General features: G+C 35.9%; 1 protein-coding gene across 11 annotated transcripts in view; it reads left to right on the forward strand.

The window, feature by feature from the left end:
• Window positions 1–15,792, forward strand: part of LOC102012925 (myotubularin-related protein 3) — a 143,922-nt gene that overhangs the window by 28,183 nt on the left and 99,947 nt on the right. The gene's annotated exons all lie outside the window — the stretch shown is intronic.

Raw genomic sequence — 15,792 nt, forward strand, 5'->3', positions numbered from 1 at the left:
ATTTATATTTTGAGACAGGATCTCACTAAGTGGCTCAGGTTGGCCTTGAACTTGGTCCTCTTGCCTCAGCCTCCCAAGTAGTTGGGATTACAGGATTACAGGTGTGTGCAACCATGCCCAGCCACAAGAGTTCTTTATGTATTCTCCAAATGAATTGTCTACCATAGAGTTTGCAAATCGCATATTTTGCAAATGTTTCTCCTCTTCTCCCTTCCATTTTCCTTCATTTTTGTGGTGCTGGAGATTGAACCCAGAGTCTCAATGCTGCCTTTTACTTAACTGTTTTTCAGAGAGCAGCTACGCAGGGTATGGTGGCGCATGCCTGTAATTCCAGCATTTGGGAGGCTGAGGCAGGAGGATCATCAAGGCCAGCCTGGACTGTTACATAGTGAGTTCAAGGCCAGCCTTAACTACATATAGTGAGATACTGTCTAAAAAAAAACCCAAAAAAACCAGGGAGCAACAAATTTTAGTGAAACACTTCAAATTAAAGTTTATACAGGCTGGGCGTGGTGGGGCACACCTATAAGCTTATCACTCAGAAGGCTGAGGCAAGAGAATTGCTGTGAGTTTAAGGCTGACCTGGTCTACATAGTGAGTTCAAGGCCAGCCTGAACTACACAGTGAGACTGTCTCAAAAAAAGTTAGTAGAATGAGTGAAGTAAGGATTGGGGTTCATTTTTCTTTGTGTTCATGTTAATCAGCTTTTGTCATGTGACCAAATACCTGAGAAAAACAACTTCAAGGAGGAAAGGTTTATTTCAGCTTATGGTGATAGAGGTTTCAAGCTGTAGTTGGCTGGTTGCATTGCTGTGGGTCTAATGTAAGGCAGAACATCATGGTGAATGGGTGTGGTAGAGTGAAGCTGCTCATCTTATGACAGCCAGGAAGCAAAGAGCAGGGGAAAGAACCTGAAAGAAAGGGGCCAGGAACAGGATGGATGTAGATGCCAAGGTCATAGAGCCATGACACATTCCCTTCAAGTAGGCCCTCCTAAGATTCTGTCACTTTTCAATAGGGCCATCAAGTTACAACCTCATCCATGGATTAATCCACTGATGATGTTTAGAGCCATGTTCCAACCACTTTCTGAAAGCCCCATGTCTGAATAAATGAGACTTTTGGGGGACATTTTAGATTTAAACCATAACAATATATACAGATACCTAAACTTTCCCCTAAGCAATGTTTTAGTAGCATCCTGCAAATAAATTTATTGTATACTGTACTACCATTCAGTTTGTAATACTTTCTTTCTTCTTTTTTTTTTTTTTTTTTTTTTTTTTTGTGACAGGGTCTCAGTATGCAGTTCAGGCTGGCCTTGAGCTCACTTTGTAGCCCAGGCTGGACTCAAACTTGCAGTGATCCTGCCTCAGCCTCCTGAGTGTTGGGATTACAAGCATGAGCCACGATGCCTGGCTTGAAATATTTTCTGATCCCTCTTACAATGTCTTTTTGTCTTATAGCTTATTTTGAAGTATATTTTGTATTCTAGATTTTTAATTTAATTTTATTTTTTAAGACAGGATCTTGATGTGTAATTCAGTTCAGGCTGGTCTTGAACTCATAGCTATCCTCCTGCCTTAGCTTCCCAAGTGCTAGGATTATAGGCACCACCTTGCTGGGCTTCCAGATGTTTTATTGATACTAATTTCTAATGTAATTCTGTGTGCTCTGAGAACATATGCTATAGAGTTTCAGTCATTTGAGGTAGATTTTGTTGTGAGGCATATGGTCTGTCATGTTCTCTGTCTTTGGAAAGAACATGTATTCTGCAGTAGATATCAATTATTTGTTGATAGTGTTACTCAAATCTGCTATGATCTTTCCTGCTTTTGTTACTTGTTCTGTCATTTACCTTAAAGAACTGCCAAATCAGAATTGTAATTCTGTTTTTGCCTCATGTATTTTGAAATTATGTTTTTAGGCACATAACGTATTTGGGATAGTTTTCGTAGTGAATTCTTTCAGATTCGTCATAATGGTTTGTCCCTTTTTATCTTAGTAATGTTTACTGTCCCTAAGGCTTTTCTTGACATAAATACAGGTATTGTATCTTTCTTATGACTAATACTTTTTTTCCCATCTTGTAACTTTCAGTCTATATTACAAATTACATTTGTAATTTTTTTTTTTTTTTAATTTTATATTGATGGCGCATGCCTGTAATTCCAGCAGTGGGGGGGCTGAGCCAGGAGGATCGATGGGAGCTCGAGGCCAGCCTGGGCTACAAAGGGAGTTCAAACCCAGCCTGAACTGCATAGTGAAACCCTGTCTCAAAAAAGACCAAAAAAAAAAAAAAAAAATCAATTTTATATTTTAAGACAAGATCTAAGTCACTAAATTGCCCAGGCTGAGCCTGTACAGATTTTGGGGGGCTGGAGTCCCCTTCTAGAGGTGGTTTTTAGGTTCTTTCTGTCCTGAACAGAGAATTGGTCAAGACAAGCACAAATATTAGCAAGGTTTTAAATTTATTAAAGGTCAGAAAAAGACTCTGTGGGGAGTTTGGGCCAAGTAAAAGTAGAAGATGTACTCTACAAGTGAGTGGACTATCGTGAGAGAACACAGTGGCAAACAACTCATTGGTGAGTGTTCTTTTTATATTAGCCACTGCTTGCTCAGGCTGAGGTCAGGTCTAGGCCAGTGGTGGTGAACCTGTCGCACATGTACTGTAGCAGGCTGTTTACTTTGAAAGCTCTAAAAGGTTTACCATCACTGGCTAGGCAGTCCTGTCAAGTTCTTGGGAGAAGTCAATGAGCAGGGCTATGGGAACTTGCTTTCTTGCCTTCTTCTGCAGCCAGCTTTCCCACACTCTAGCCTTCTGTTCATGCTGCCCCCAGTCTCCCACTTGCCTTGTAATACGTTTCTTGCCGTTAGAATTTACATAGTTAGGTTTTGCTTTTTTTGTTTAGACTCACAGTTTTTTTAATACTGAGGGCTATACCCAGGACCTTCGCACTGAGTTACATTCACCCCTAGCTCTTTATTTTTTTATTTTGAGACAATGTCTTGCTAAGTTGCTGAATTGCCCAGGCTGGGCTGAAATTTTTGATCTTTCTGCCTCAGACATGTGCCACCATGTCCATCTTCCCCTTTCAGTTGTTGACTTTAAGGTCTATTTGAATGTCTTTGTCTTTGGAAAGAACATGTATTCTTCAGGTAGATATTTAAATATCTATGTCTTTGGAAAGAACTATATGGTTAGATTTAGAATCCATATGGTTAGATTTAGGTTTGTCATTTTGCCCCTATCCCTTCTATTTCTTTCTGCCTTGTTTTCCCCTTTCCTACCTTTCCAGTACTGGGGGTTGAACCCATGGCCTTTGTACTTTAAAGAATGCTTTGTCCTTTAAAAAGTTTTATAATTTGAGACAGGTCTTATTTTCTGTTCATCTCTGTTTTGTTGTCCTGTCATTTTTCAGATTAAGTATTCATAAAATTCATTTAATCTCCTTTACTAGAGTATTATTAGCATTACCTGTTTTGTTTTTTAATTTTTGTTGTGATTGTGGTATCTAACCCAGCGCCTTGTGCATGCTGACCATGCACTAAACCACTGAACTACGTCCTAAGTGCTATTTTTTCCCCTCTGTGACTACTGTAGAGTTAATAGTAGACATCTTTAACTTATTACAGTCTGCCTTCAAATAAAATCATACTGCTTACTTGGTGTATTATGTAAGAACCTTGTGGTAATTTATCTCCAATTTTCCACTTCTATCCTTTTTGCTGCTGTTCTGTGTTTACTTCTAGATATGTTAAGAACCGACAATTCATTGCTATTATATTTGATTTAAACAGTCTTAGAGAGAAAACTTTTATATTTATCTGAGTTCTTTAAGGGTTGTTTTTATTTAAAGTTTTCTTAGAGTGGGCTTTTGCCATGGGGCTAGTTTAGCTTTGCTTATAAGGTCTCAGCTGAAAGCTTCTCTTTACGCTGGTTGGTCAGAACCAGAACACCTGTGTAAACTGGTAGTTAAGTTGATATGTCTCAGGTAGTTGCTTGTTACCTAATGATTAGTTTCTTTGCCCACCCTCCTGGAATCTCACTTAATGCATGTGCAGGTAGTTTAGTAAAGATAAAAGGTTGTCCTATAAATTAAAGCTGTTGCAGCATTCCACGACTCATGTAAATTTCTGACTGGGTTTCTGGTCTGCTTGGATTCTCTGGCCTCTTTCTGGCTGGAGCCTGGAAAGTGCTTCAAGGTACAAAGCTCTCTCGGTTTAGGTTCAGTAATTTGTTTCTCTCAGGATTCACACTTTTATGCTATCAATTGCCTGTCATCCAAGAATAGCTATTTCATGCATTTTCCTACTTTTTTAGTTATGATAGCAGGGCTAGTCTTAAAAAGTTAACTCTCTCATAGCCAGGTTAATTTAGCCTTTTATATATACAAGATTCTGTATGATAAAAGCCACTACAGCCTATTTTATAGATTAATATCGTTTATTTTGCAGCAGTTGTCCTGGCTTAGCCAGTATGCGTTCTAATTGTTCATTACTGGATTTTATGCAAATTAAATGTTTAGCCTTCATAATAGGATTTGTAAACAATGCAGTGGTTCTACCACTTTACCAGTTGCTCCCTAATGCCTACAATTGATAGCTAGAACTGTCTTACTGGTCCTTGTAGGACAGTAGTTTGAGCTTTAAGATATAATGTTACCAATCAATTATGGATTATTCTGTTCTTGTTCTATAATATCCTACATTAAGTAATGGATTTTGTATCAGCCCTCACCAGCAATATTCATTAGAATGTGGAAGTAATTCAAGATGACAAGGCTTTTAGAAATGTGCTTTAACATTGGAGGAGGGAAAGTGATTGTAAGTGGCTATCTTTAATATGAAGGAGGTATTAAGTTATTTACAAAAAAGTGTTGTCAAAGGTATCTCATAGTTAGGTCTTTGTTTAAGACTGCAGACTTCAGTTTTGTATTTTTAGCACTGCTACCTTTGTCTTGATTGTAAGGCCCAAGAAAAGACCCTTCATAGAAGGCTTTTAAAATTACACTAGAACTTGCATTAAAATCTGCATTATAGACCTGTGAGACTTTATAATCAGAATGTGTAATTTTCATCTGCCTGTTGTTGACGGTATCTCTTATTTCCCTAGAACAAGTCTTTGTGCCTAATTTAGCCCTTAAGTATTGATAAATGAAGACAAGTAATTTCATTTCACTAAAAGTATTGGGCATACTCTTTTTAAGAGGAGGAAAATTTATTGGTGAATAGGAAAGGGGAATGGAGAATAGGAATAGCTCCTGAGAGACAGGAAGGGTCCTGAGTGGGTTGCCCAGTACTTAGTACTTTTTTGGTTTCATTTTACAACACCCACCGTTTTAATAGTGTATGCTTGATACATAAAAAACACATTTATTATGGGGAATTAGTGCATACACACATCACATCTTTTATAGCTTTAATATTTTAGTCAAAAGTCAATGATATTAAGTCCATGATACATATGAATAAGATCTGTGTATAGCTTGAAGATGAGTGAATATTGCTTGCTGTTAAATGGTATTTGAATACCTGCCAGAGGATCACTTGTATGTATTCTGAAATTAGTTTGAAATAAGACATTTTCCCTTTGTAATTAGCAAATGTCTTATTTTGTACATGGAGCCAGTTAAGTGTTAAATTAGAAAAGATTAGTAACTGCTGGTATTACCTGCCATGAGATGAGCCTGAAATATTGGGGAGCATGATTTGTACCTGTGCTGTTGGAGCTTTCTTAATAAAAGATGTACTGTTTCTTACATCACTCTCCTAATGTATGCCAGGATAACATTTTTCTTGTATTAAGAATGTGTCCATGACGTTAAAAAGACAGTTCTAAATTGGTCATCTGATTTAAATAGCTTCCATGTTTCTAATTAATTTTGAACTTTTTAATTTGACTAGCCAGTGGGAATTCTCTGAAACATTCACCATGGCTTGAAACATTTTTCTCTTAGATATTTTTGCCTTTTTCCTTTGCAGGACTTGGTTTAGGATTTTTGTTGAGACAGATTTTACTGTGTATCCTTGGCTGGTCTTAAACTCAGAATCCTGCCTCAGCCTTTTAAGTACTGGGATTACGGACTTGGACCACCACACTGTGCTTGGTTCAGACTTAATAAGTAGTTATCCAAGTGCCAGCTATTTACTGGCAGTCTTGTGCTGGAGCCTGGGGGTGCTGAACAAGAAACATAGTTTTTGACCTCTTTCAGTTTGTAGCCTATACAGGAAAAAGGAATAAGAGTGGGAGAATTATTCATGTATATATTACTTTTGTGAGTCAAGTGAGTAAGTACTCTGAATGGTTGATAATCTTCTGCTTTCTTTTGACATGGAGATTGTACTAAGATCTTAGTCCATTCTTAAGAGGGACTATATCATGTTATATGTTAGGGAATTTTAGTTGAAAAAGAAAAGATACTGGTTGTGGATCCTAAAAGACAGAAGTGCAAAGTATTTGCCTATAAGAATACAAAGAAAGGATTGCCTGTATGGTTAGAGGTACTGTTTTCTTTTGTCTATAAGGAACATTTTAATATAAGGGAAAAATCTATTGTTCAATATTTTTGGGACAACTACATGGTTTTGCTAGTTCTTACTGGGTTATTAAGTTACTTTTTTTTTTTGAGACAAGGTCTTGCTATGAGACAATGTCTTGCAAGTTCAGGCTATTCTTGAACTCACTGTTTAGCTGCGGCTGGCCTCAAACTCTCAGCAGTCCTCCTGCCTCAGCTTCCCGAGGGCTGGGATGGAGGCGTGTGCCACTACCACTGGCTAAGTTACCTCTTTTTAAACTTCCTGTTCTTTAACAGTTTTTTCTTTTTTTAAATCAGATTTTATTCGTACATTTTAGATATGTAGAATGATCCCATTCATCATAAATAATTTGTACCTGTACATGATTAATTTGATTCTTTTTTTTCCCATTCCCCTATCTTCCCTTGAACCAGTCCACCCCTCCCCATTTACAAAAGCTTTGTTTCTATTTTTTTTCCCTCCTTTTCTCTCTCTCTCTCTCTTTTTTTGGTATCAGGAATAGAACTCAGGATCTTGTGCTTGCCTTGTACTTTTTTTTTTTAGTATCAGGAATAGAACTCAGGACCTTGTGCTTGCCATGTACTTTTTTTTTTTTGGTATCAGGAATAGAACTCAGGACATTGTGCTTGCCATGTGCTGCTGAGCTGTATCCCTGACCCCTCTCATTTTTTGTTTTTTAACTTTTCCCTTCCTTTCTTTCCCCTCCACCTTTCCTTGTTCCCCTTCCCATTTGAAGATTTTCTTCCTATTTCACGTTATCTATTATAAATTTTACTCCTTATTTACACTTTTGATTTCTTACACCAGAGAAGCAATGCCATATTGTGGTAAAAGTATGGCCTCAAAGTGCATCTTTTTATGCTTCTTGTCCTTTAAAAAAATTTTTTTTTCTGGAGAAAAAAATTCTTTTTAAAATTTCACTATTTCTTGAGCTGGTGCGGTCAAGGCCAGCCTGAACTACGTAGTGAAACCCTATCTCCAAAAAAAAGAAAACAAAAATCTTATTTTTTCACCATGGCACATTTTTATTCTTAATACCATAACTATATGTAGTTAAAAGTAAATGATATTTTGCCTTGCCATGGATTTCTCACTAATGTATATGGTGAAGTGGTATAAATTGACCAGGTTTAAATAAACTGAAAGGAAAAACTAGCCAAGAAAAAGGGAAGTTTTCTCAAGAGCTTAACAGAATTATACTGTTAAAAAACAGTAGTATATGCTCAATAAGACATTTGGCTCCTAAAGTCTAATGAATATTTTTGGACTATTTATTTTTCACGTTTGGCGTATTTCCAGCACTGGTTTCAATTTTAGGAAATTTTTCCTAGGTTAAACTCAGTCCATTAGAATTACATTAGAGTAGGATAAACTAATGTTATACATTTTATTTTACTTATCCTTTATTATTAGGCAGTTTGCTTAAAAAATTTAACTCGTTAACTCATTATTTCTTTCTATACAAAAAAATTAAGATCATTGCATATTGTGCTAAAAGCAACTCATTTTTGCTAATTAAACCATCCTCCTGTGTTGGCCTCCTTAGTGCTGGAATTAATTGTGAACCACCAAGCACAGCTTATATATAAAATATATATTGCATATATATTATATATTTAAAATGTGTATTACATATATATTTTAAAGTGTTGGTTAGGATATAGAGAAATTGGAACCTTTATGAATTACTGCTGGGAAGGGAAAATGGTGTGGTGATTTCTAAATTAAATATATAGAATAACTACATGATCCAGCAGTTCCACTTATGGGTATACATGCAGAAGAAAACAGCTAGGACTTGAACAGATATTTGTATATTAATGTTCCCTGGGCAATTTAGTGAGACCTTGTCTCAAAAATAATTTGTTTTTAAAGGGCTGAACTATAGTTCAGTGTGAAGGCCTGTGTTCAGTTCCCAGCCGCCCCCCAATCCCTTTCCCCCCGTCCCCCTGCAGTCCTAATGTAGTAATAGCGCCTCATTTGTAGTTTGAATTTTCATGTCCCTAATGGCTAATGATTCTGAGCATCTTTTCTTGTACTGCAAGAAAATGTCTTTTGTATATGTATATGCTGTTTGGAATAATGTTTGTGCAAGTCGGTATTACTCTTCTTAGGCTACCTTAACAAAATATGACAGGCTTGGTGGCTCAAACAACAGGTTACTTTCCCACAGTTCTGGAGGCTGAAAGTTTAAGATCGCAGTTTCTGGCAGGGTTCAGTTAAATTGATTTTATTTCAATTTGGTTGTATATCCAAGTAGGATTGTTGGATCATGTGGTAGTTTAGATTTTTGAGGAATCTCCATAATTTTTTTTTCTTTTTTTAAATAATGGATATACCAGTATTCTTTTTCAGGATGTTTTTCATTATTCTGGCACCCTTGTATTCCCATGTAAATTTTAGGATCAGTATGTTGATAAATGTAAAAAAGCCAACTGGTCAATTTTTGTAGGTGTTGTATTGAAGGTGTACCTGTAAAAGCATGGCTAGAAAAGTCTGACAGAAAAAAAAGAAAACTCATAGTGTGTACCCCTAGAGAGGATGAGAAAGGGATTTTGGCTTTATTTTGAAGCCAAAATTAGATTAAATTGTGGGTAGTGCTGCCACGTTAATATTAAATCTTTTGATCAGTGAGCATGTATTCCTACTTAATTTTTAATTTCTTTTAATGTATTTCATAGTTTTGAGTTATTTGCATTTTTCTTTTTTCATTTTTCCTAGGATGTTTTGTTTTGCATGCTAGGCAAGTGCTTTGTCACTGAGTTACACTGCCAACCTTCCTCCTCCAGACTTTGAGGTATGCTAGAGGGTATTTTTATTCTTGCTTATAGGTGGTAGTTTATCAGAGGAAAAAATTGGAGTATTTTTAGGCTTTTCCAAGCAGTGTACAACATGGTGCACCACAGTACTTATAAAAATGATAGTATTCCTTGGATGATATTCTTTTAAAGGAAGGAAATATATTCCATCAGGTTTCATGTTCGCATCAGTACTTTCCAAAACTAATTTTCACTGTGCAAGTAGGTGAACGAATAAATGCTCCTTGTAAAGTATCAAAACAAAGCCAAAGTATCAAAACCTACTATTTTCAAAGTAGGTGAACAAATAAATGCTCCTTGTAAAGTATCAAAACAAAGCCAACAAGTATCAAAACAAATCCCTTTCTCATCCTCTCTAGGGGTACACACTATGAGTTTTCTTTTTTTCTGTCAGACTTTTCTCCCCATGCTTTTCTGAATGTATGTATCCCTAAATAATAAGTAGGTTTTTTTTTCATTTCCTCTATCTTTTTTCCACTATTGATAAACAGCCTGTTTCCCGTTTTTTTCCCTCAACCTATTGGAATGCTTTTATTTTTACCATTTTGGGTATTCCTTCAGCGAACATGTTGGACTGCTTTGCTGAGATGTATCAAGAGAAGTAGAGTTACTTGGTTGGTCATGTGGCATGCATAGCTGTCATCATGATGTACTGTTAAATTATTCTTCTAAGTAGTTTAACAGTTTTCCTATTACAGAAGTATATATGCAGGTGCTCACTTTTTCATGCCAGTGTCATTACTTGAAATTAACCAGTCTCTTTGCCAGTCTTTTGGGTGAAAAATAGTTACCTTTATTGTTTTAATTTGCATTTTTCTGATTATGAGGTTGAGATAATCTCATATATGTGTTGAACATTACATTTCTTCGGTAGTTTCCTGTTACTTTTTGTCTTTCATTTTCTCCCCCATCACAGAATATAGGTGGCTTTTAAATGGATGTACTCAGCTCTTTTGGTTGTAAGGCAGCTTTAGAAAAATGAATTTGTTATTGTCATGTCTCCGCTCAGACTTTGTTATTTTAAAAGGGAAGGTTCATATTTTGACTGAAATGCTTTAAATACAGCATTGGGTCATCAGCTGAGTGGGAGAGTGGTATGTGCAGAGTACAGCAGGTGAGGGCCAAGTGACTTATGTATAAGTTAATTTAGCCTCAGTGAATTTGTCTCTTAGTATTTAATGTACCAGTAATTTTTCAAAGCCTGCACTATGTGTGTTTTTAAGTTCAACTTTATTAAGGTAAATTTGTGTATGACAAAGTTCATTTTATTTTGGCATTTATATATCTATAAAATTTCCCAATCACGATACAGAATATTTCCATCACTGCTAACAAAGTTCCAGGTTACCTCTGACCACCATCTTTTTCCTCCTGCCATGGTGAGTCACTGATCTGGTCTACCATTGTAGGTTAGTTTTTCTGCTTGTAGAATTTAATATAAATGCTTACTCCCAGACCTTTTATGAGGGCTTCTGAGCTAATGATTATGTTCAGTTTATTACTAAAAACATGAGATTAAAAATAAACTTTAAAAATTATTGGTTTAAAATCTTGAATTTCCTAGAGTTAAGGGTTGTTTCTGAGTGATGATTTGGCAACTTTACTTCACTATTGGGTAGGTAAAAAATTTTATGTTAAATTCTGCAGTGGAAATATTGACACAGCAGAGTTAACAGAACTTGAATCTCTGAAATTAGATATAGCCCAGTGGAAGGAAGATAGTGATAGCCGATCTACCCCTATCTATTTCCATACTTGCCTTTTAAATACTAGTTTCACGGTCCTTTTAACCATTACCTTCAATAATTTTGACTTATCTTGTCCTCTGCATACAGATACTGCTTTGAGAAAAGGACAAAATCCAAATGAATACAGTATTCACTTTTTTTGTTTTTGTGTTGTTTTGTTTTAGTTTTTCAGTCAGGGTAGTTCACCATGAACTACTCACCATGTAGTTCAGGCAGGCCTTGAACTCACTACATAGCCCAGGCTGCCCTCAAACTTGTGGCGGTCCTCCTGCCTCAACCTCCCAGGTGCTGGGATTACAGGTGTGCCCACCATACCTGGCCTCCATATTCAGTTTGTGCCATTTTAAAAAAAAATTCTGTTCTTATAATCCTCACAGGCAGAGAATCCCTCCACCTTTTGAAGCTAAGACAGTAGGGGGGGCAGTATTTATAACCTGATTTATAGGCCCTCCCTTTAAAAACAGCTATATTGACATGTAATTTACAAACTATATTTCACCTATTCAGAGTATAAAATCCAGTGATTTCTAGTTGTTTACAGAATTGTGCAGCTGTCACCACAATTTTACCTTTTGGGGAGGGGGTGGTGCGGGAGATTGAACCCAAGATGCCAGCTTGCTATATCACTAATAAGCAAGTGCTCTATTAAGCTATATCCTCAGCCCCCAATCACCACAATTGTAGGATGTTTTCATTACCTGAAAAAGAAACTATAACTGTTAGTAGTCATTCCCTATTTCTTCCCTCATTTCCTCTCGTTCCCAGCTGCAGGCAACCATTTACTTTCTATTTCTATGTATTTTTCTGTTCAGGACATTAAAAAATATTCCTCCCGTCTAACTTGATAGCCTTTAACCAACATCTCCCCATTTTTTCCTTCCCAGCTATCATGCCTCTGGTATATACTATTCTACTTGATACTTTTGCCAGATTAACTTTCTAAGATCTCATTTGTGAGATCATGTTCTTTATTTTACTGAACAGAATGTCCTCCAGGTTTATCCATGCTGTCAAAGTGAAAGGAATTAGTTACTTTATGGCCAAATAGTATTCCATTTGGTACATATGTATCACATCCCACCCCCCTTTTTCTTTTGCCATACTGATGATTGAACCCAGCACCTACCCACTGAGTTGTATCCTGAGGCCTTTATATATATATATAGTATATTATACATATATATATTATATATAATATACTATAAATATATATTATTATTATTATTTTAAATTTTGAGACACGCGTCTCACTAAGTTGCTAAATTACCCTGACTGGGCTGGAATTCACAATCCTGCTTCATCTTCCTAAAGTGCTGGAATCACAGGCATGTGCACCACCATGCTTGGCTGTATCATATTTTGCTTATCCATTCAACTATTGATGGATGCATCCATCCCTTTTTTGTAAGACAGTGTTAGACATTCATCAGGAATTCGTTATATTTGGTAGGGTCTCTTGATGGTCAGGTCTTCATTCTTCTTTGCATGTAGCTTGATCTTGTGTACTTCCTGCTCAAAAGACTGTAATTATTAAAAGCAACAAAAATAAACATCTCCAAGGTAGATTCAGGTTGACCAGAATTGCAAGGACTAGTTGTTAATCAGAGTGCCAATGTGTTACTTTAGTCTATTGGCTTGTAGGTTTTGGATTTGAACCAAGAGATTCTGTTCCTAAGTACTTGTTCTCTTAATTAGAAAAAAAAATTGAGATGTAATATACATAAATATAATAAATATCTTTAAAGCTGGATAACTTTTTACATATATATAGACCCATGTAATTATACCCATATTAAGATAAAGAACATTTACAGCTTTCTTTTCCTGGGTTTCCTCCTGTCAGTACATACTCTTAAGAGATAATCACTGTTTTGTCATCTTATCACCACAGTGCCTTTGTGTTTGTTTTCACAGACATTCTTTTTAGACTGTTCTTTTTTTTTTTTTTTTTGGTTGTAAATTTAACTGAGCACTGAATTGGCATACCTAAGCTATTAGTGAAGTTGTAGTTAAAAGAAGGCAAGGAAGTGAGCAAGGCAAATTATATGCTTCAGGTGAGAATGATATTCTAAGGCAGTTTTATTTGGCATTCCTCATGGTCAGAGTATATTTTACTAGAACTAAGTATAAGTTCGTTTTTATTTGGATTTTTTACAGTAAGGAAAATAATGAGATAATAAAGAATAGGAGTGATACAATGAATGTTCATGTACTTACAACCTACTTTGACACATTTTTCTGTTTAGGCTTTTATTAGTGCTTACTAATTTTACAAGATATTGGGTTTCTTTTTTTGTTTTTTTTTTGAGACAGGGTCTTGCTCTGCAGTTCAGGCTGGCCTTGAACTCGCTTATGTAGCCCAGGCTAGCCTCAGACTCACAACGAGCATCCTGCCTCAGCCTCTAGAATGCTGGGATTACCTGCCTGTCCTACCATGTCCAACTAATTTGTATATTTTGATCATATCTGTTTTCCCATTGCTTTCCTATAATCCCTCCTCTTTACTAATTTCTCTTGCCTAGTAATTGCCTGTCTTTTACTTTCATGTCATATTTTTTTATATTCTACATATAAAGGAAAACATGTGATTCCTGTCTGTGAGTCTGGCTTACTTTGTTTAACATTATCTCCAGTTCCATTGATTTTGCTGCAATTGACAAAATTTTATTCTTTAAAGCTGAGTAATACTCCATTTTGTGTATATACCATAGTTTCTTTATCTGTTGATCTCTTGAAGGACACCTAGCCTGGTTTGGTGTTTTGGCTATTATGAATTGTACCCCAATAAAAGTGGGTATGAAAGTGTCCCTATATGCTGACTTTGATTTTTCTTGGTGTATATCAAGGAGTGGTATGTTTTAGATTTTAAAAATAAACTTGTTACTAGAATACAGTTTAAAGTTTACTAGAATACAATTTGAAATTTAATGAAAGTTCTATAAGAAATTCAAGAACTGCCAGTTGTCTTTACCAGTTGTTTATGTTTTATTTCATATGCATTTCTCTGTTTTTTCACCCGAATCATTTAAGTCAGAGGCACTGTGTCACTTTGCCTCTAAATACTTGAGAGTTTATTTTCTAAGAATAAAGATATTCTTTTATATAATCACAGGCAATTCTTTTCAATTGTTTATAGTTTAATTTTGAGGGTAATCTTACACTCTGTTCATGTTCTTGGTATATCTCACAGCAGAATTTTTTCACAGACTATCTCAAGTTGATAGACTTCAAAGTTTTTAATATGTTTTTAATCTTAAGTAAATGTAAGTGTACCTTGGTTTATTATTGGTCAAGACATTTTGAAATATGAAAATTAAAATATATCTTAACTGACTTGTATTTGTCATTGGGAAGATGTTACCAGTTGTGCTATCTCCCAGTTATAGTCACATCATTTTTGAACTGAAAGGTACTAATTAGGCCTTTATTTACCAGTGGCAGTCTTGTCCTTTGCATATAAAGATGATAGGTTAGGTTTGGGGTATAGTTGAGTGGTAGAAAGCCAGCTTAACATGTGTGAGGCTCTGGGTTTGATCCCCAGCACAGCACACAAAAGATGAAAGTATAACCCTAGTAGAGCAGGCGTTTTTAGTTGTCCCTTCTTACACTTCTCACAATGATGATACATTTGTGCATGCCCAGCTACATTTACTCTTCTTCCAGTTCTGCCTATAGTAGCTCACATTTAGGCTAGTTGGTCTATAGGTAAAGACGTGTATGTATAATAATTTATAGAAAGAACTAAGTTTGCTTGTGAAAATTAAACTGAGAACAGTGAATGTCTTAGCACGCATCTGTCTAACCAAATGAGCAACTATCTGTATTAAACACTTTTTTTTTTTTCTTGGTCTTCTTGAGATAAGGTCTCGCTATGCAGTTCAGGCTGGCCTTGAGCTCACTTTGTAGCCCAGGCTGGTCTCAAACTTGCAACAGTCCTCGTCCCTCAACCTCCTGAGTGCTGGGATTACAGGCATGTGGCACCACGCCTGACACTGTATTAAAAAGACTTGATGGTTGTGCCTTGTGTGGATATTAGAGCCCACTTTTTGTCTTGTGCATGCAACTTTTGAAATTTTTCCTTGCCATGTTTGTATTTTAATATAAAAGTGGTAATAATCTTTTTTTCTTAGTATCTAAGTTTTAGTACTTTATTGTAGATTGTAATATTTGGAGTTTGAAATGATCCTATCGTTTTAGGGGAAAACTGGGACATGTAGGTTTCTTGTAAGATCATAGTGAGGTGTCTTTTTTTTTTAAAATTTATTTATTTATTTTTTTTGAGGTGTCTTTTCTACTCTTAGTATTTTAAAATCTAGAAACAAACCTGCTTTTTAATCGTGATCAAGTTACCAAATCCTTGGTAAACTTGAAGTCCTGCTTGTGAAATGGGGCCAAGTAGCATTTGCTTCAGACCTGTGAAAATTAAGTGAGATAATGCCTGAAAAGTACCTAGCCCAATGATTTGCATCATTCAGTAAATGCTAGCTTTCCATGATAGACAAGAAAAGTACTTATTTGGAGTTTGGTTTTGCTTAACAAAATAATCTTTGTCCACTTAGACCAATTTTAGTAAGCATGTATTGTTCTGCTTTAGTATTTATTTATTTATATTTTAGAGAGTAAAAGAAGGATAACAATAATGGGGGGGCTTACCAAATTACAGACAAAGTGGTGGGAAATTATCA

This window comes from Chinchilla lanigera, unplaced genomic scaffold, assembly GCF_000276665.1.
Source record: "Chinchilla lanigera isolate Chin_1 unplaced genomic scaffold, ChiLan1.0 scaffold00054, whole genome shotgun sequence".
NCBI lineage: Eukaryota > Metazoa > Chordata > Mammalia > Rodentia > Chinchillidae > Chinchilla > Chinchilla lanigera.